A 21801-nucleotide genomic window follows, 5' to 3' on the forward strand; every position below is an offset into this window, starting at 1 on the left:
CACTATGCAGATTAGTAGAGCTGGATGAATAGCTTGTAATACATAATGAATGCAGTAAATTTGGCCTCTCTCCTCTTCACAACTTGTCTCTGAGGAGATCCTGATTTTTTCCGATGTGTTATTCAAAACTATTTTGGGGAGATTTTTCATCATTGACTTGTGGCAACTATTTGATACTTGAACTGTGTTGCTTGGTTTCCAGCAGACACATAACTGGGGTACCTTCTGCTGAAGGACTGGATTATCCTAACCGGTTTCTGGGGCAGAATCAGTGGGCCAAATTCTCCGGTGTGACCACTCTTTGAAGAACAGAACAAGGAGAAAAAAGAGGAGCATGAAAGGAAGGACCCGGCGGCAGCTGCTTAGTTTGTCTGCTGGTTCTATGCCTGACCTTGACTGAGCGTCAGCTTAGAAAAGTTAAACAATTAAGAGTAGTTGAGATAATGTTTTTACCCTGTCCCTGTGCCCTCCTAACACACCTGTATTCTGTGAAATCATAGAGTTGGAAAGGACCTCAAAGCTCAGCTAGTTCAACCCCCTGTACAGATGCAGGATTTGCTATTCCTAAACCATACGAGAAAGATACCTGTACAGCTTCTTACTGAAAACCTACAAGGATGGAGAGTCCACAATTTCCTAAGGGACCTTAGTCCATTGTTCTACTGCTCTGACTGGTAGGAGAGCTCAGATGGGCTAGTGGTGTTGAAACACACAGGTAGAGAGACTTGGCAGGTTTCTAGTCCTTTTAGTGCTGGCACAAAGGGCTTGGATGACAGTTGAGAATTTGGCCCAAGACTTTCTTGTCATGAACTTCACTGGCTGCTTAAAAAATGGCTTTCTCTATGTTTCCCTGTCCACTAAACCCATCACAGAAAACTAACATAAAATCCAACACAAACTCTGAGAACAGTCGAAACAAGTTCATTTCTTTACACATTCATGGAAACAATTTCTCCATATTCACCCAGCTTCCTAGATTAGTGACCCTAAGTAGGTGAGACATTTTGCAATCCCATGCCTGCAATTGCCTGATGCAGTCCTTGGTGTCTGGTGAGCTTGGACGTATCTTTCAACTAAAGCTATTGCTGTTCTACTGCATCTGAGTACAGCGGCCAAATTGGTGTCTCCCATTTTAGTCTCCCTCCTTTACAGGTCCCTGAATTTATGCAGCTAGTGTACTCAGAGGAGAGACTAGATCGTTCCTAGATAAAAACAAAGGACAACTTATACTGTAGTATCTCACATGTTTTTAAGTTGACCAACAGACATGTATAAAAACATTACAATATCATTCTCAATTGCATCCTGTCAGCCAATGACTACTTTAATGCTATTATCAGTAACAGTTCAAACTATTCAATTTTTTTGGTAAGCTAGAGAGAGAATTTTTCCTGCCTCTATGACAGGTGACTGCCATTTGATAGATAAGGATGAAGAGAACAATACCTATGGGCAATTACTATTTCCTTATTCATAGCAGTTCAGGGATCACAGAGGTATTCCTCATACTTAATTCTTCAGAACATTCCTCATCCATTGAAATACTAATCAAAGCATTTGACTATATTGTCAACCTGACAGCTCATTTGACAAGGTTTTAAAACTGACCAGTTGTCTCAATGCTCCCTATAAATCATTTGCCATGACCTAGTTGTGCATTTTTCATTTCTTTCGTGTCTATTTGCTGTTTGACACAGGAGCCTGTGCTGTAACTGCTCATTTAATACCAGACAGCGTAATACCCTTGCAGCCTGGCGTGATTGTCAGGTTGATTTCATTAGTACGATAAGATGCATAGACTCCTTTTTATCTCCTGTATTCTCCTTCTCTCTCTCCCTTTCTCTGTAATTTGGGTCTTTAAAGTCCCTGCTGTCTCCTGATCTACAGATAATTGTTTACTGTAATACTAGCCAGGAAAAGAGCTGATAAACTCCAGATGTAGCTGAGTCCTCAAATTCACTTTCCTTGCTCTATGCCTATGGCTATGGACCTCTGATAACATTTTGCTGTTGTCTGAGGTCCTTTAAACCTGCTAATAAAAAGAGGCCATTTAAGATGGACAGTGATTGTACATTATATGACCTGGGTGGGTTGTTAGGGTTTATTTTCTGGGGTTTGTTTTTTGGGGGTTTTTTGTTTTGTTTTTACAAGCTTCTTATTTTTCCCCTGTCCTGTTCTTGTTGCCTGGCTGTTACCACCCCCTCCCTCCTGCACTGTATTCTTTGAAGTCTAATCATGTTGTGCAGTGACAGGATCCAGGATGCTGTATGTTAAACCCCCTAGACCAAGGAGATGGAAAAGAGTATTAACATAATTAACTTTTTTTCTGCCTAATACTAAGCTTCTGGTTCCTTTAAGATCTCTGCAAGACTGAACTTGGGAAAGGACAGCTTGCTATGGAGCCTTAATCTAAAACTTCACCTGCACTGGAAGTAATATTTTTCACAGGCTTGAAAGTGTACTCTTGGCTGTGGCTGCTGTTCCTCAACTTTGCACATCTCTGAACATGCAGATCTGGAAAGGAAAGCACTGGAATAAAAGAAGGAACACTATTTCTCTTGATATCCCAGTCTCCTCTTAAATGGCAGATGTATCACACAAGGTCCTGCTTACAATGCAACTTTAAACTGAGTTTGTAACTACTTCATGACACTATTGGCCCACATATAACAGAGCTAATATTCAGCTAATAAATGTGGCATCCTTGGCTGGCAACTGGATAACTTCCTGTAATTGGTTGAACACAGTGCTCCAAGATGTGTACTAAAGACCACCTATCCACTCCTGTGTAACCAGTTTGGCTGGTTTTCCACCTTGCAGTCACTGTACAATAGGATGTCCCTGGAAGTTTTGTTCTGCAGGCTGCTGGTGCTAGTATAAGTGCATGTTTTTTGAGCTCAATCATTTGCTGAAGCACTGTACTATAGTTGTCCAGATACTACCAATACAGTGATGCAAGCACAGCTAAGCAGTGTCACTGTGGATCTGCAAATGGGGTCAGCACATTTCCCTTGTAAAAAACAAACAACAACAACCAAATAAAAAATGCTGCTTTGTGGACATACCTTAGCCACATCTTTCAAAAAGGTGGTTACAAAAGTATGACTGGATTTGCAGTGCAGACAGAGTTTAAGTATCTTTTAAATCTGATTTTTAGCCCAGTTTCACAACATCAAGACCCCTGGGATAGATCTGAATATGTTAAGCATCTTGCAAGATGGTAGGGGATTCACAATCTGAACCTGGATCAGTCTTGCAAATGGGTCTTAAGTATAATAATACATATGCATATTTTCAATACCATCTATATCAAAGTTACCAGGCGTATTTGGCAAATTGTCAAGCCAATTTAGATTTGAACTCACTCTCTGCCATTAAACTTTGACCTTATTCAAGATCAATATCTCCATACATTTCTAATGAGACAGCATTTCTTCCTGGAGTGCTGACTCCTTTTCACAGAGTAGGTGAGTCTGGCAACCAATGGCAGCCTGAATACTGGCTTCTGCCTTAGTGGCACACCTGCTGGAAAGGAACTTTCAAGAAACATGCAATTGGGAATTTACTGTTATAAATGGTCTATGTGATATGAAGCCTATTTCTTTGCAATTGTATAGGTTCTTCTCTCTGAGTTACCCCACATCCTCCGTGTTGCCACTGACTAGCAGCATTCTCAGACTCCATATCTTCATTACAGACACAGAAGGTTTACATTACTTTTTCCTTCTCTATATATTATTGCCTTGGAAGGGTGTATTTTTGCCTTTCCTTTTACATCCCTAGCAAAAGACATGTTACGTGGGAGGTACTTTTTTCTTGTGCCCTTGATCACAAAGGTAAGCTTTGTCATGAATTGGGGCACTCACCTTCTCCATGGAAGCAGTCTATTAGGCCAGTGTTTCTCCATTAGGAGGCTGTGAGCCCCTTCCAGCGGTACTGTGACAGATAGGGAAGCAGCAACGGCTAGAGTCCTCACTTTTGTCACAGCTCTTCCTGGTCTAACCCCACATGATACCCACAGAAGCAGATTCATGCCGAACAGGTGGGATTGTCCCATGTCCCTCCGTTTCTGGAAAGAGCATATGGAGTTGGCCTGGGGAAGGCTATTTGGCCATAGCACTTCACACTGCCCAGCCGGAAGGGTCAGGCTGAGTTTGAAGCATCTCTGTCCACTGCCTGGCTGGAGGAGCCAAGTGTGGCAATACTCAGGGCAGGAAAGACCCATTCCCACCACTGGCACAGGGAAGTTGAATCTCATTAATTACCCCTCTGCTTATGCCTATTAGCTAACCCTAATACAACCTGAAGCATGCTGCAGCCCCCTGGTTGAGATGCACTAAGATAAACAGAGGCAGAACAACAGTGGTTCTCAACCAAGGGTGCTGCTAAATTCAAAAAAGTTGTGAAGGGTGCCCTGACTCTAAACAGGATGAGAATCATTGTATTAGGCCTTTCCCCTGCACTGGAAGCAATGCATTGTACAAATACAGGTATTAATATAATAAGCTGCTATACCACCATGTAAATTATATTGTCTTTATTGTCCATTCCAGCAGCTAGTGGGTGAATGATAAGGCCTAAACTTCCTTAATAGCCAAATTTATTGCTATGCCATTTACAAATGAGGGCTAATAGCACTAACACATCTTCACTTTGGTATCTCTGCAATTTCAGTTATTGCTGTCACATGAAGTAGCAAAGCATTTGTATAATTCGTCCTTCATCATTATGCTGCCTTATTCCTTTGTAATCTACTTTTAATTGGGATTTACTTCCTGGCGACAGCGTGTAAACAGGGATGTGGCTGAAGTAAGGAGGTGATAAGGTATGAGGGAAGGGATGCAGAATTGAGTCCCTGCTATCCAGTTTCCTCTGTCTAAAATTTCACTATATCTACGACTTCTACAAGTATCTTTGAAGATGGATCCCACCCCACCCCTATGGGTCTATTCCCCTCCCCTCTTCAGGTAAACATAATTTATCTTGCTCTATGGCTAGCATAACTAGTAAGAGCAAGTACTCACAAAGTGTAAATTAGCCAGTGACAATAAATTGTCAGATTGCCTCTGAGGCAGAAACAAATGAATAGCTTAGTTTATTAATCACATGCCACCTTCACCTTTGATGTCTTGATGTTCCAGTTTTGGAGCTCCATTAAGCAACACTGAGTGGCTGCTGCAGCAGCCTTCACTAAACCAGAAATTTTGTTGGCAGCACATTTCAGGACTTCAAAGGCGGTAAATTACCCTGAGATTGTTTCATTAAAGTGCCCTTCCCAGTGTGAACAGCAATAACAGGAGAATCAAGATCAAAGAGCATCCATCTCTCTAGATTTGTTACATCAAAAATTACATGCTGAGGGTGTCTTTTTCACAAATCATGTCGCCTCCCATTCCAGTAAGAATGGTTCTAATTAGACCAGAAGCCTCCCTGGCTGCCCAGAGAGTTATGATTGTCATTAATACAGCTGTGGATGCCTTCCCTCTCCCCCGTAAACCCATTCCTCCATAAAGCTAGCAATGTCTCTGATGTGCCTCTGGAGCCTAATTAGAAACAATTATGCTGATTAGCTGATTACAGGCAATTCTCCACAGATTCTCAGGAGGAACTTTTACTGGGGCACATATTTATTTATTTTGCTTATTCTTTTGCTCTCTGCCCTTCAGCTGTCTGACTTGACAAAATCTTATCCCTAGTTGCCTTCTATCCAAGTGTCAGAGGAGAAAGCTAAGCGAAACTCAAGTTGGAGACAGACTAGGGAGTGTACAGAGAAAGGATTTCAGGCTAGATTCTTGATCTATCTTCTTGATGCAATGCATCGAGCAGCAGCCAGCAGAGAGAAATGGTCTACAGTCTGATCTCTTGCTGTGATTTATGGTGTCATTGTCAGGCACTGGCTCCAGTCTCCAAGTCACTGGAATCTGCACTGATGTAGCAGAATCAAAGCAGGGGAAGCAGTGAAATAGAAAAGGCAGACTTTTTGCCAGTTGACCTGCCACCATCTGGGGTAACTGGTGCTTCTTCAAAATGGCGTGTAGGATACAATAGACATTGATAGGCTTCTGTGAAGCTTGTGAAGGAAAACCATAGGAAAGAGGCATATACAGAGCACAACTGGAGTAACTGCTTTCCTCAACAACCCCATTATATTATTGGTATAGGCCCCATCGTCTCTTGTCTTTGCAACTTCTCGTCATTGCTCCTTGGCATGTCTTCTCTTAATACTCTTTAAATAGGATACATAGTTACAGCATGTCCACATACACATTTTATTGTCAGAGGAGCATCTAAAATAGTACAATGATAGCAGCATTCAGTGTACTTTAGAAGAAACTATAAGAAAACTGGAATATAGGCAGTTATGGAATAATCCTCCCATACAGACAGGTTTTTCCTATCTCTTTATTATTTACAGGTTGCTTATGCCTGAAGCATGAGCGATTACATCTCTCCAGTTTTTGGTTTGTTTTGCAAGCCTTATCAATGTAAATCTGGATGTTCTTGCTGTCCATATAATGCCCAGTTTTTTTAAACTCTTGGTCTCAATAATATATTGTGACAGGGATTTCTCCAGGGTTAACTAGGTTTTCTAAAAAAGGTTACTATGTTTATTGGTTTCAAACATGCTACCTTCAGCATCATGCTATGTCCCCATGCTCTTGTGCAAAGAGAGCAAGTAAATTGTAGCATCTGGTCTACTTCCTCTACACTGTTATCTAGGAGAAACCTAAGTGAAACTCAAGTTGGAGACAGATTAGGGAGTGTACAGAGAAAGGATTTCAGGCTAGATTCCTGATCTATCTTCTTGATTAAATGCATTGAGCAGCAGCTTGTCCCCTCTTTGTCCATTTCCTCTATAAAATAAATAGCTCATCTTTTAGCACTCTACATGTATTTCCCTTATGCCTTCTAGAGATATTGGCTAGAAAAAATACAGTATTCCAAATTAAGTACCATTGAATATTTTCAGTAATCTTTTCTGTCCCAATGATGTCTGTTAACACTTTTGGTTTTTTCAAAACCAATGCCAAGCACTCAAATTTGTTTTTCAATGAATTATCCAGAGGATTACCAGGTTTTCCCCTTAATTGCTACAATTAAGTGTGCTGAAGTAAATGGAGTTACAGTGATGTGTAACTGTGATAAGTTACACATCACCAATTAGGGTGGTGTATAGCTGTGATACATGAGCAGAGAAACAGGCCCTAAAGGCATTTGTACATGTGACAATGTCATGATGTACACGTGATGAAAATTTCCCTTTGTGTGGCTTAATGGCATCACATATTACACGTACACAAGTTGGAGGTGTTTAAAATGAGTTTGCAATGTTGCAACTTGGAACGTTGCAGCCATTAGTCAGCTCACCCCCTGGCCAGGCAGGGAGAGGCAGGTAGGCTCTGCAAAAAAGGGATCTGACCCCTCACTGCGTGTGCCTCTGGCAGGCTGCTCTGGGCAGCAGGACACCTGCGGCCACCTGGGAACAGGCTGACTTGCCCCTGGGGCAATGTGGGGACATGGCAGGAGGGCAGTTGGGTGTGCTGGTGGCCAGAAAAGGCAACAGAGACAATGCATGGGGCACAGGACTACCTGGGTGAACTAACTTCCCCAAATCCACCTGGGCTTCCAGTACCCCGTGCACCATCCCCATAACCTTCTCCAGCCACCAGCACACCCAGCCACCCTCCTGCCACCTCCTCATGCTGCCCCACAGGCAAGCCAGCCTATTCCCAGGAAGTCCCCAACGTCCTGCTAGTTGCCTCCGAAGGCAGAAACGGCAAGGGGCCCAATCATTTTTTTTTGTGGAGCCTGCCCACATCTCCTGCAGCTGCAGGGTGAGCTGGCAGATTAATGGCACAGATTAATGGCCGCCCAGCCACGAGAGAGGCAGGCAGAAAAAAAAGGATCGGGCCCTTTGCTGCTTCTGCCTTCAAGCAGGCGCCTGCAGCTGTCTGGACAATAACTTATATACAGTGACGGAAAAATAAACCCACAATTTAAAACCCACCAATTAAAAACTTGCTTTTCAATTTAGGGGGCATAGAATACAACCCTAAGGACTAAAACCCCACCATGTGTACAAGCACCCTATGTCTGTCTGTCTTTTTTTTCCTCTCACTAAGAACATCCTTGCTGGCAATGTCAGTTGTAACATTCCACTAAGACAGAAAACATACAGTGACTTCTCATCAACCACGATCAGAGCACTTGATTGCCACTTGATACCACTCCTGACAAAATACCGTAACTTGGGATTCAGTTGAATTGAGGTTGCTGATTGGCTGGAAGGAAAATCATATCACCAGGGAGATGAAATTCCATTGGCCTCATTCTTGAATTTGGCTTAGGATTTGCAAAACTTTAAATGCAGGTAAAGATCAATGATCTATGCACAGCCAAAGATGAAATTGTTCAAAATATAAGGTCTTTCACACCTAAATATAACCTTTATCAGGTTTTACAATTTTTTCCACTGGATTATGGGTCAGCTTTCTACCAAATAATCAGACCATTGCAAGAGAAAGTTAATGTCAAGATATGAAGCTTGACATTTAAGATTAAACATTTTCTCAAAGTGTTTGGGAAAGTGTGGAAATCTGAGTAATAGAAAAATCACCAGAAAAGAAGAAAAATCCTTTTGTCCAACATATAATGGGACATTTTTCATCATGTTTTCACAGGTTTAAATTTACATTTTACATGATCCTGTTTCATGGAAAGGACAGATATATCACCAACTCTAGGGAAACTGCCCATTGTAATGCCATAGTAAATACGAGGTAGCTACCTGACATCCATTCAAAGCTGGACACACAAGAAGGCGCACTATGCCTAATTTCATAATAAAAGGAATAAATGTAGCTGCTGATTATGTCTTATAATTGCTGAATTTATGCAAGAGCTATGCTGGTAGTACAAGAGCAAGTCCTGTCATTTCTTGTGATGCCAGGTCAGAATTAATTAAGATGAGCTGTCTTAATTCTGACAGCTAGTGTTCAGTGGTCTTGGTGTTAAAAGTTGGGATGTTTATTCAACTGAAGTCAATCAGTCATGAAAACTACAGCTCTCTTCATTTTTTAGACTATTATCTCCAAGGGAAGTGTAAAAGCCCTATTGGCTGGACCAAGTTTTGGATGATTTGTGCTTGAAGATCAATGTGAACATTTCTTTAATGAGATGGCCTGAAGGTTGGCAGTGTTGGAGAAGTGCAAGATAGCAGGTTACTGCCATAAGTAACACATGTAAATCCAGCTTGACTTGTGATCTTTCTTTCTGGCTGGTTCAGAATTTATGGTGGGAGATGGTTAGCTCTACCAAGTGTGAAGTGTGCTTTTCTGCACTGTCCCTGACTACAGGTATTGTGTTTTTTCCTCCCTTTTGTAAAAACAAAATACACAATTAACATTTTGAAACATTATAATAGTAGGACTATTGGGCCACAATTAAAAAAGCTGATTATTAAACACACAATAGAACTGTAAACAGGTCACAAATCTGTAAATATGTTGATTTGTTACCTTTTGTTCCCATTTCAGGATATACAAGGTCCAGATAACTTGATGTTGATTTAAGAGGCTGAAAACTGGAATCAATTTTTCTTTTTTTTTCCTCTCCTGTGGCAAATCACAAACACATTTCTGCTTCCTACAGCCCATGCATACAGTTCCATGGCCATCTTAAAGACCACTTCCCATCCCCCCTTTGTATTGAGTAAGAACTGTCTTGTTAATTGTGGTCACAATTCCATATTTAACGAAGGAAATGAGTGCAATGCACTTAAGTGAATTCAGCTATGCTGAATGCTCATTCCTCAGTGGCTGATTATCAATGTGATGATGATGATCAGATGTTGTTTGAGAACTGAGATACGATGATTGGTTTTGATAACCTGAAATTAACAACTGCATTTATAGCTTGTAAATATTCCTTGTGGCGAATTCTCGCATTGCTGGCATAATCCCCTCTTCCTGTACAGACCTCATTTATGAATCCCAAACCAGCGACATTATCCCCAGGATGTAAGACAAGACTCTGTCTTGTAATGCATACTGCATTTACTAAGAAGTCAATAAAGCGGCACTTTCAGGTCTTTTATGTGGACTGATTAAATTGTATGCAACTCTGACAGTTAAATTTACACACACTGACCTACTACTTCGTTATAAAACTACAGGCTCTTATGTTCATAAGACTTTGACTTCAGAATTTATTTATTTATTTTTCTCCCTCCAGGGATAAAAGGCCTCTTGCTTCAGGTATTGAAGACCAGGTACAGACATTACACTTTTACTGGTATATGTGATCAGAAACCAGTTTATACCTGTAACAGAACAGAAGTTTGGCACATATAGACTTGTTTAAAAATGGCAGAACCTGGTCTAAAATTTGCCTTCACACCAAAGGGAGAATGTGTGCTCTGTTTGCTACCAATGTAAATTATGCTGCTTACTGAAAACCATGTAACTTGGATCGATTCCTCCTCGATCCAAGGCATTTTGAATGTCTGTACCTAGCTGTAGTGCCCTGATGCTCTGTGCTTCTTTGATATAATCTGGTACTAAAGCAATGTTTTGGCAAAATAACCTCAGTGTAAGGGATACCCAGAAGTGGGATCAATAGAATGTTTTTTTTTGCCGTACTTCATTTCATAATAGAGGACAGAAGACTTGGCAAAGGTGCCCCTGTATCATCTCTATCCCTAGCTGTATTTTTAAGCTCCATGAGTCTATCTACAGCTGAGATGAGCACAATCCAAGAGAACTGAATTTATAAAGAGCTGCATGTGAGTAAAGGAGTGTAAGAGTAAACACCTTTATATACACAGACTCTAGACCTATGTTCTGTGCAGAACAAGCAACCCTTTTGATCTTTCCTTTGACCCAAGCCTGCCTCTGAACATCTTGGTGTTCACAACATGGCAGCAACCCGTCGTAAAACCTGAGCCCATTAGTAGGATTGGGAGAAAATGATTTTGAAAAACAGATCTGACTGAAAATTTTCATGCTAGTTTTTTATAGCATGAAACTATCCACTCTATAGAAGAATGTGGATAAGTGCTGCTTCTACATTGCTGTCACCGGGATCAGAAGCATAAAGACCAAAATACTGCAATAAACCATATTCCAATAGACTTTCCAAATAATCAGATTCCTAACGCTAAAAGACAACAGCACAAAGTAGGTTGATTGCTTGAGATGTTCAGGCTTTATTAGATTGCAGAACTCTGCAAACTCTATCAAGCCTTCTATCTTTGTGAGTTTTCCTACTTCTAGTGGATAACAGACTGAGTCAAACTGTGCAAGAGTTTGACTCATCCTCCTGAAAGATGAGATATTACTGCCATTGGCTGTGGAAAGAGCCACATAATGTTGTGGGTACTAGAAACAGAGGACTGTATGAAATCAAACTATTCCTCCGAGATAACCTGCTACGGTGGACAAGAGATAGGCAAGGATGCGCGAATGATTCTGGAAATACGTTCTGTCTAATTCCTGCTTCAGGGAGGGTTAACAAGGGGTTCTTAACTAAACTTGCCATATAATATTAAAGATTTGGTTGGTGACCATTTTTCAAAACATGGACAAAATTATCATTTTTGCAGAACTGGTTTATCTAATCCTTGAAGCAATATCAAAAGCTACAAGTTAGACATTATTGTTAAAAATGTTAACCCTGGAGTCAGTGGAGCCATGCTTATTTCTACCAGCTAAAGAATCTGACTCGGGGTATTTGGCAACAGTCATAATTGGGGTAAGGAAACTTCTGTTTCTCCCTTGGATGGACATTATCCCAGAGCAGTCTAAGCTAGGGTTCACTGTGAGTCATGTGGTTTCAGACAAAGTTGAATAATCATGATACACATACAACACAGTTTGGCTGGGATGTGGAAATGTGAAAAGTGGCCTGCTTCAATTAGTAAGCCAGCAAATAGGGGACCATCAACAGAAGACCATCTAAGAAATCCCTCCCCTGGAACTTCAAAGATTTTGATGATCCAATGATCTTCAGTCTAAGCTGTTTAGATAGCATGATAACATTCCAGAAAATCGTGGTCATTTCCCTGCCATCTCATCTGCACTTGTTTATAGCATGTGTCCAGGTACAAAGTGGCAGGGAGAATGTGCAAAAGAGAAACTAAAGAAGACTGAACAAGACCAATGGTATACCTGGTCCAGTATCTTGACTTAAATAGTGGGTAATATCAGATACTGTGATGAGTGTAGAATAATATGTTCCAAGGGGAAGCAATAGCTGTTGAGACTGGAAATGAGCCAGACCATGCTTAAACAACTATCCCTTGTGTGTATCCATGTGAAATATCTATTATGTGTCCTTGTTAGATTTGTACAGACACTTATGTAGAAAAATTACAAAGATGACGCACAAGTTGATACCAGTTCAGGTATGCATCAGACCGCTAACTATGATACCACTGTGAAACAACTGACTTATAGATGGAGGACAAAACTAGAACAGATTACTTCTAGGGGGCATTCATTGAAATCTGGGACCACAAAAATCTTTTGAAAATCCTGATCCTGTTTCCACACACAGCTCGAAAAGCTAGTGAGAGCTTTCTGTGGATACGTGGTATGGGTTGAAAGCTTTAATGTTCAATTAATGACAGCAAGGCACCAACACTTCAGTCCACAGAGAGCGTATCGTGCAATCTTGCATTTGTTTAAACGTACCATATCATTAATTTTTTGGCTTAATTATCTGCCCTGCCATTACTAATATACAAATTGATTTGTAATTTTTCCCTAGTGGATGTGTGTGCTAGAAGGAATGTTTTTTATTGCCGACAAGCACAAAATCTAATATATTTATCATGCCCAAGAATTAGCATAATAATAGAATTCATAATCTGTTCAGGTAAACATAAACCAAGGCTTCAGAGACATCCGCATGTGGTAAGACCAGTTTGCTAGCCAAAACAAAGTCTACTGGTGTTGTTCACATTCCTGAAGAATATGAATATTAGAAGATGTCTAGGATACAAGGAGGTAAATTTCCAGACAAGATAAATACAGACAGTAATATAATCTGTGTGTAAAGAATAGGGCTACTGTTGAGATTTTAACACTAAAAAATTTACTGAATTACAAGAGGCACGCCCAGTTGGAATTCTGGTTTTCACAGTCTCTTTGCTTGTCAAACTTAATATCAAGTAAAATAACCTAATTTGACTTGGCAAAGGCACATAGAATATGGACTTGATATCTGTGACACAGGCTTTTGAAGTTTCTTATAAACAGTGTTTTCCTTGCTTTGGAACCAAGGGTTGAATAATAAACAGTTTTTCTGATTCCAAACCTGCTGCTGAAAGCTAAAAATTGGCATGTGAATCAGCAGAAAGAAAACTCCTCTGCTAGGCCCCTCAACCAGCAAACCACTTAACCATGGGCTTAAATTTAGGCACATGCTTAAATGCTCACAATTTTCTGAACTGAGAACGCGCCTTGTAACATGCTTTTATGTCTACTTACCTGATTTGTGCAGATAGATCCTTTGTTTTCTAGCCCAGCTACAGAAGGTATTTTTATGTCTTAATATTTATGCTCTTGGAGTACTAATAATGAGTCATAATAGTAATGGTGAAGCCTTATACCATAATAGCATAGCCTGGGTGTGTATAGGATGATGCAAATTCTAATATTTTTATTAAATAGCTCGGTACAGAAACATTAATTGGACTTATTCAACTAATTATACCCATTTAATAAAGACCATAAAGACATGGGCAACTACTTTTCCTAATTTAGACTCAACCATAACTTCAGATGGGAGCCACGTGTCTGCTCCTCTATCTAGTTCAGTTTTCTCTGCCTCCCTTGAAAGCATTGCGTGTGAACATGAGATGTGCTTCTTGACGGAAAAACCCATCTGCCTATTAGGAAACTCAGGACAAGAAGGAACCAGAAGCTCTACATTTCACAAAAAGAAATAAACATATATAGGTCACCACAGGGCCACCCACAATTTTTTAGGGCCCCCTGCAAGATATAGTTTTGGGCCCCCCAATCCATCAGCAGAGATGACCGTAGCAGAGTGCAGGGCCCAGGGCAAATCAGCCTGTGTGGGGCCCCCTTTCCTATCCCATGGCACATTTACGCCAGTCAATGAACATCCCGGCACACCGGACGCAGGGGGAGGGGTGGCGGCAAGAATTTCCGGCTGGAACAGTTAAACAAACATCCAACCTCCTGGGCGGGTGGGCGGACTATACTGCAAATGCGGCAGCCACTGGGGGTGGCACAGCCTCTCTGCCCGGCTCTGCGGTGTCCCTTGGCCGTGGGGCCCCCTGTGGCCGCAGGTTCCACAGGATCGGACAGGCCAGCCCCAAGTCACCGAATGTTTGATATTAATCAGATCTATTAATGTGACTGAAAGATGTTCATTTATTGGTAGAAAAGGGAAGGATCAACAGAGCTGTTCTAAAACACATAGGTGGATTAATATTCAACCACAGAAGAAACAAGCAGGATAGAGGAGGGCTATTTCCTTTTGCAAAAAAAGTCTTGTACTCATACAATGTCCATTATGGGCCAAATTCAAGGTTGAACCTAATGGGCACTATTCTTATTGGAGTCAGTAGAAGTTACACCCTCTTACTGCTGACTTCTGTTCTTTTCATGGGGGACTAGAGCAAGACGTGGATGACATCAGAGTACACTAGAAGTAAGAATCTAAATAGATGGCACAAGAAGTGTGGTGAGCTAATTTGCCATTAGTCCATGGAAGGAGTCTTGCAGAGTGTTTACATTATAAGGGATGGCAGGTCTCCATCTCTCCCACTTAAAAATGGGTAACTTTTTTCTTTTTTAATTAAAAAAAAAAGGAAAATGATGTGCTTTCTTTGCCTTCTCTCTCTCTTCTGCTGCCAGCTTATAAATGGAGTGGTGCCCAGAGTGTAAAATCAAGTGCAGCTCATGGTTTCTTTTTAACTAGTTTGTTCACGTACTTAATTTGCCTAATTCTTGCAACTTTTATCCTATCGATAATGGATAGATTGTTCCTTCCTTCCCAATTTCCTTTATTAGTTACATCAGGAAGTTTATTGGTGCTCTTTGCGTGTAACCCAATAGGGCAAAGAGCTCCACGCTTGTTTTCTGGCCTATGTAAATTAATACTGTCCAGAAATCTAAAGGCAAAGATCAGCAGGCCTTAAAACCCGGAAGATATCTGGTTACATGCCAGAGGCCTTCTCTTCAAATGAAATGACAGGAATCTGGGGGCTAACGGACTTCCTTTTGATTTTAATGAACTTGACTGGCTCTTGCCTATAACCAGAAATGATATGCAGACAAACTGCAAAAGTCAGGCAAGACACATGCCATTTCTGCTGCTTGCAGTTTATTATTACTTCCCTCTTATATTAGTCTCACTTTTTGCTTGTTCTCCTGTGAGCTTAAAGACCTATCATGTCAAGTAGTACCTGCACAAATAGCAAATTACCCATTAACAGTGCTACCTATCTAAATGTGGCTACTTATGAGAATGAAAATTCAAAGGTTCAACAACTTAAACTTGGAACAGGGCTCTGAATGGCATCAATCTATTAGTCTTGCTCCTCATCAAAATAATTAAATGAAAAGCAGTGAATGGGAAATTACCTGCTCAAAATGTGCTTGTTGTGTAAGTTAGATTTAATGAGTGAACTTTATAATGGTGTAATATAATAATATGTACTCATAGTGTTTTGTTCCAATGGGAGTCCTAATTATACTGTTACTTAGTACAGGAAATTGCCGGTTGGAACTACACTACCCAGAACCCTTAACAGAAAGTGGTGCATAGTTTTGCTTATGTAATGAAATATAGAGTAGATAATTAGTCAGAAACTCCTAGGTCTCAGTCTTCCATTTAAATTCTGCAACCTGCTAAATCCTGCATCTCACACACACCAACATTGGGACAGAGACCTCTTCACTAGCAGTGTTCAAGTGAAGCAACAACCTTGTTGCAAAACCCAATGGCATTTGACAAGATGATGACTCAACCAGATGGTCATAATATAGTCAGAAGCAGATTGGAAAGGGCTGGGTTACAGTAACATTGACTAAAGGAAGTGTATCAGCCCATAATTTTCTGTGTGAACATCTTGCACATGTATGGCTGTAAATTGTCTGCAAATTGTTCCACCTGGAGTTGCCAAGGTCATTTAGAGAGAAATCTCCTTTCCTCCTTCCAAAGCATAAGCATTGACAGGGATATGTTAGCAGATCCAGAAACATTAATAAATGGCATTTGTACTATGTTATGATTTCCGGCTCAGTGATGTAAATCTAGAGTAAACCACTGAAGTCTCACCTTTGTAATTAGGACCAGATTCCCATTTTACTGATGCTGGTATAAGCAAACTGGAGTTACTTCCCAGTATTAAAGTGAAATTGGAGGAATTTAGTCTGGTTTTGTTCTCTGAAATCTTTTTGAACCTCATTGATGTCATCACATAAGGAAATAATGGGGAGCCTTGATGAGCATGAATAGGCATAGTCTTGAAAGTTGAATCGTTAAATCATTGAATCTCATCTGTGTTTGAATAGGTGGATCTGAGGAAAGAATCTCCAGAAGTGACTTTACAGGCTGAATATGTCCAGCTCAGCCCAACCCTAATTAATATTTTTTTCAAATGTCCCAGGTATTTCTTGTTAATCACTTTACATCTCTTTCATCTCCCTGTTTCCATGTGCCCAACTCCTTCTCTTTAACCCACTTCCCTCTCTGCATTGGCCATTGTTAATATCTGCCATAGCTATGTTTATGGCTATATTTGACTAATTCTCATTTATTAAAATAATTACCTTAATGGATCCTAATTGTAAATCACTTGGTAATAAGCTTCCCTTTGCTTGTACACATATTTTTATATTAGTCATTATAAAAGCAAGACATGAAGCAAACAGTATAATTACTCAGAAAGGACCTGGAGCTAAACTAATAAAAATCAAAGGAAGGGAGAATGAAGTGCTTTCAACATTTTTTTTTATAGTAACTGGGACATCCTGTGTCACAAATGACTTTCTGAGAAGGCTGGGGTGTGATTCTTTTCTGATGCCCTATGACAGGACAGCAGTGTCATTAGAAGCTGTCTTATAGCAAAGATAATGTTTCAAAATGTGCTTATTGTATGTCAAATTTCTGTTTAAAGTCAGATCAGAAAATAAAAATCAAAGCTGCCAGTCACCTATTGAACTGCCGTATATCAATAAGGATTCTGCAAGGGAATGAAATGAAATACAGTAAGTGACTGACAATTTCTAAACAGCTTGCATATTTTTATAACTTTATTCCACTTCTTTTCCTTGGGGGAAACAACATTTTGTGGTTAATATGTAAAATTAAGAAATGCTTTAAATGTTTTGGCTGCCGTAAGTCACAAATAAAAGTTTAGCCATGAATTCATTCATTCTTAATCATAGCCTAGTGAGCTACACACCAAGCCAGGCAGAAGACTCTCCTTAACTGAGATGTGGCATTAAATATCTCAGCTCTATGGATGGCTGAATTAAGTTCAGCAAATAAGTTATTTGTGATTTTTCCCCCCTTTTCTATCATCTAGCTGGGGTTTTAAGGTTTCCTCAGCTGGTATGATTTCAAGTGCTTCAACGAAGCTCTGTTAGATCAGACTAGCAATAAATATCTGTATTGATGTAGGTATAAACTTCCTGACCTATCTGTGAAAATTTACTGTCTAAGCCAATGCAGGCTTACCCAGTGTCACTACTTTTCCCCCACAAACATATTCCATCTGTGTCCTAAAGCAGGGGGAGTCAACCAGGGGTACTTGGGAAGGCTCTAGGGGATACATGTGCATGGGTGGGGACGGAGTGCCTCCATCCACCACCCCGCACCGCCGCCTCCCAGGAGTGGGGCCGGGGCAGGGTGAGGGCAGCAGCACCCCTCTGTGGGCTGCACAGGCACTACCTGGCTGGCTGGACATGGTGGAGAAAGCTCGCATGTGGCAGCTGCTACCACCTCCCCCGCCACTCCACATCCAGCCATTGGGGGTACACTTACTAAAAAAGGTTGAAAACCCCTGCCCTAAAGGGATTACATGGGAAACAACTTCAGTCATTTGCCACTTTTTTTTAGGTCTTTGCTATTGTCTTCCAACAACAATATCAGTTAGGGCCAATGTTAATAATGACTTCTGTGTTACTGGAATCCTGCGACAAAAAGTCCTGAGAGCAGCAACTGTTGAGACACGGCCAGGAGCTGGAGCCAAGTGAGTGAAAGGCTTCCTCTACCATCTCCAATCACCGTTTGGAAGTCCCTTTCCTTCTGCCACGAGTTCTCTTTACATTGTACCAATATCAAAATCACTTTACTTTTAAGTGGATAAATACAGTAGAAGAAAAACATTTTATATTGGAGTATTCAAGAGTGGTTGGACTCTATGTACTACACGGGTATATATCATCACAATAAACTATGCAAACACAACCCCATAGCACCAGTCCATCCTTGTTTCATACTTTTTTACTTGTCTATACAATATTATGGAAGCCATGTATCTCCAGTCCACTCTCACAGATTAAAATCTGGAACGTAGCTCAACCTCAGAAATGTCAAATGAAATGGGAGAGGGGGAAGCACCAGCAGAGTGAGATAATGGCTATAGCTCCTCCTATAGGTTTGGGCTTACATGTTCAGCAGGTTTTTCTTGTTTGTTCACCCAACCTATCTTAGAAGGGGGTGCTACCACCTTCCATGACTGCTGTTGCTGCTAAGAGTAGAATTTAGAGCACACAAACACCTGAATCGTCCTCTCGCTTACTTTGCAATTGTGTAAGGCCATTGACCTGAACAGAATTATTCTTGGTTGACAGTAAAGTAAGTTAGAGAAAATCAGACTCTAAATATCTTAGCAAGCAGGCAAACACAGAAAAAGTCTTATTTTTCAAGCTCCATAATTTTGATGACAAAAATTTGCATGACACATAGTTTATGTTGTTATATTTGTCAGATGGCCTCAGATTTGCATTTAGGTCAGCTATTAGCAGGGACTCTACATATTAACTTGTAAACAACTTAAGCATTTCACCTTGTAGCTAAGCTCACTTCAAAGTTGTTTTAATCATTTGAGACACAAAGTAAAAAGCTACTCACCTGAATGCTCACATGATATAAGTTTCTCAGATCTTCTGCTTTTCCAGGATTTCTTTTATATAAAATTACGAATCATATAAGGTCATGATAAGTTATTCACCACTGTGTATGGAGTCTGAAATTCCATATTTGATTTATGTTGTACATGTCTCACATAGCTCAGTTTGGCTCTCACAGTTTCATGGGGCTGTCTTCAATTTAGTCTGTTTGATTATGTTTTCAATTCAGCTGACTAATGCAAAGTATTTCATCTAACCACCAAACAGAGTCATTTCAATGCTGTAACACTATTTGTTTTGCTCTCCAATGGTTCCTTTTTTGGCCATGATGTCATCTGTTTATTCCTGTGCCTTTAAAGTAATGGCTATACTCCCTTGAAATCCTTCATATCCTTCTTTGTGATGTAATTATTGTGTGAACAAAGCTAAATACCCTGTTGCTGAGTTAAGCTTCCATTGCTGATGCAGCTTTTTGCAGATGATTCAATGATTCTGTTTTTATTTTTCGTAGGAAATTTTTGGCCCAGTTACTAGCTTGGCTTTGAACAGAGTTCCAGCACAAGTCTGCAACACTTCTTTTATTATGCTATGCTATTTCAAATAGGCATTTAGATACAAGCTCCAGACAATATTCATTCCCAATGTTCAGACTGTAGCTAATATCCTTGAAAGCCTTTAAAGCAAAACAAAACACAAACAAAAACTTTGTGAGCTGAAAAACAATTTGCTGATATACATGCTTGCCTACATATAAATGATGAGAATACTTTAAACCTCTGGTGAAAAAATCAGAATCTAAGTATAACTGGCCTATGACACAGATGATAGCAGGGATGTTACTCTAATTTTGCAAAACTGCAGTGTTAATTATGGCTGCTGAAGAAGTCGTCATACAATCACATTATTTTATGGAGTCAGATCTCCTGAAAAGTGGGAGGTTTGTGCAGAGATTGAAAACAAAATATGGTCTAAGCATAGCAGTAACTTGTTGAGTAAGTGCAGTTACTGTTTACTTAGAAAAAGTTCTGTTGCGTTTTGGTATCACTCAGTAATTAAGGAAAAAAATTCAGGTCAAGTTTTGGGCCACTTGTATTTTTTTCGTTTATTTATATCCCCAGCTTGCTCACATGCGTGCAAGAACTATGTAAGTTGGGGATATAATTATATCCTTAATGGCTTGAAAATCTGGCTCTTAAATTGTCATCATTAGTCAGAATCTTAATAACCTGCTAAATGAATAGGAATCAGCTTACTTGACTTAGAGCTGTACTTGTTTCAAGCAGGCTCCAGTTATCCAGGAGGACAACTGTGCATAGGTTTTGTATTTGTTACTCAGCTCATATTTGGTAGGTTCGGCAGTTTTTTCGATGCCAGGAACTTGACACTTCAAGGTTTTAAATTTTGAAAGTTTGCATGTGAAGGATCTGAATCTGACACAATTCCCAGATAAATCACTTAAACAGGTGCATACAGCACATCTACCTCACATGCTGTATGTCTGACATCACTAGATTTCCAAGAATCAGTTTAAAACTTGAGTGGATTTGAACAGGACTGACAGCGGTTAAGACCAAGCAGGCTGACAGCCAGTATTCTTAAAGCTGTAAGATGAGGATTCCCAGCTTAGGGTAAGTCTTTCCAATGTCGTCCTTGCTCTACTACACTTTTTCTAGGAAGAGGTAGGATGTGTGGGTCCGTGTGTGTATGTCATACTCATTTACAGATGGGCTGACTGAAGGCAAACCTTGGCACAAGTCAATAGCTCTGCTGTCTTTGGTACCAACAGTCTCCTGACACCATTTTATCTACAGATCTGTGAACATTTCCTAGCCAATCCTGTTAACCTAAATAAAATGCTTTTTAGTGAGAAACCTGCATGAACTCTACCTCACAGCTCCTATGGTATCCTAACTACAATCAAAATTATTTTGGGGTTGAAGGCTAGTTTGCCATAGGTTCAAAGCACAGAGCAAGAGAAGCACCTGCTAAACAGCATGAATCCCCATTATACTCACAAGTAAAGGATTTCTGATCATAAAAATGTGCAAATAGAGATGATACAACTACATGCCTATTATATGCTTTTGTGTCTACTTACCTGATTTGTGCAGATCGCTCAAGCTTTTTAGCCCAAATACATAACTTGGTTTTATATCTTAATGTGTATGCATTTGAAGTACTAAGAAATTATGAATCATAATAGTAATGGTGAGGCCTTATACCATAATAGCATTGCCTGGGTGTGTATAGGATGATGGAAATTCTGGTATTGTTTAATTAAGCAGCAATCATAATCCTCTGTTAGCTTGGTATAGAAACATTAATAGAACCAATTACACCCATTTAATAAATACCATAAAGACATGGGCAACTAATTATTTTCTATGGACAACTGAGTTTTCTGACAATAACTGCAACAATAGCTGTTGAATCTTCTGGCTTCAGAACTCCTATCCAGAGCAAAAGGTTGTGCCAGGCCACCCATAGATTTCATTTGGTCGTGCAGGATGAAGTTGTATACCACAGTTTTGGGTCACTTCTCACGTGATGCTGATGCCCCAGCATAGTTCATTCTGACTCCATTAGTAATAGGTAAACCTCCAGGGACTCCTAGCTTAGGGTTAGTCTCACAAGTGCTAGGTGTTTGATCCAACAACCTGAATTTTTTGAGTTATTTTTCTTTCCC

This window comes from Alligator sinensis, unplaced genomic scaffold, assembly GCF_000455745.1.
Source record: "Alligator sinensis unplaced genomic scaffold, ASM45574v1 scaffold360_1, whole genome shotgun sequence".
Classification (NCBI taxonomy): Eukaryota; Metazoa; Chordata; order Crocodylia; family Alligatoridae; genus Alligator; species Alligator sinensis.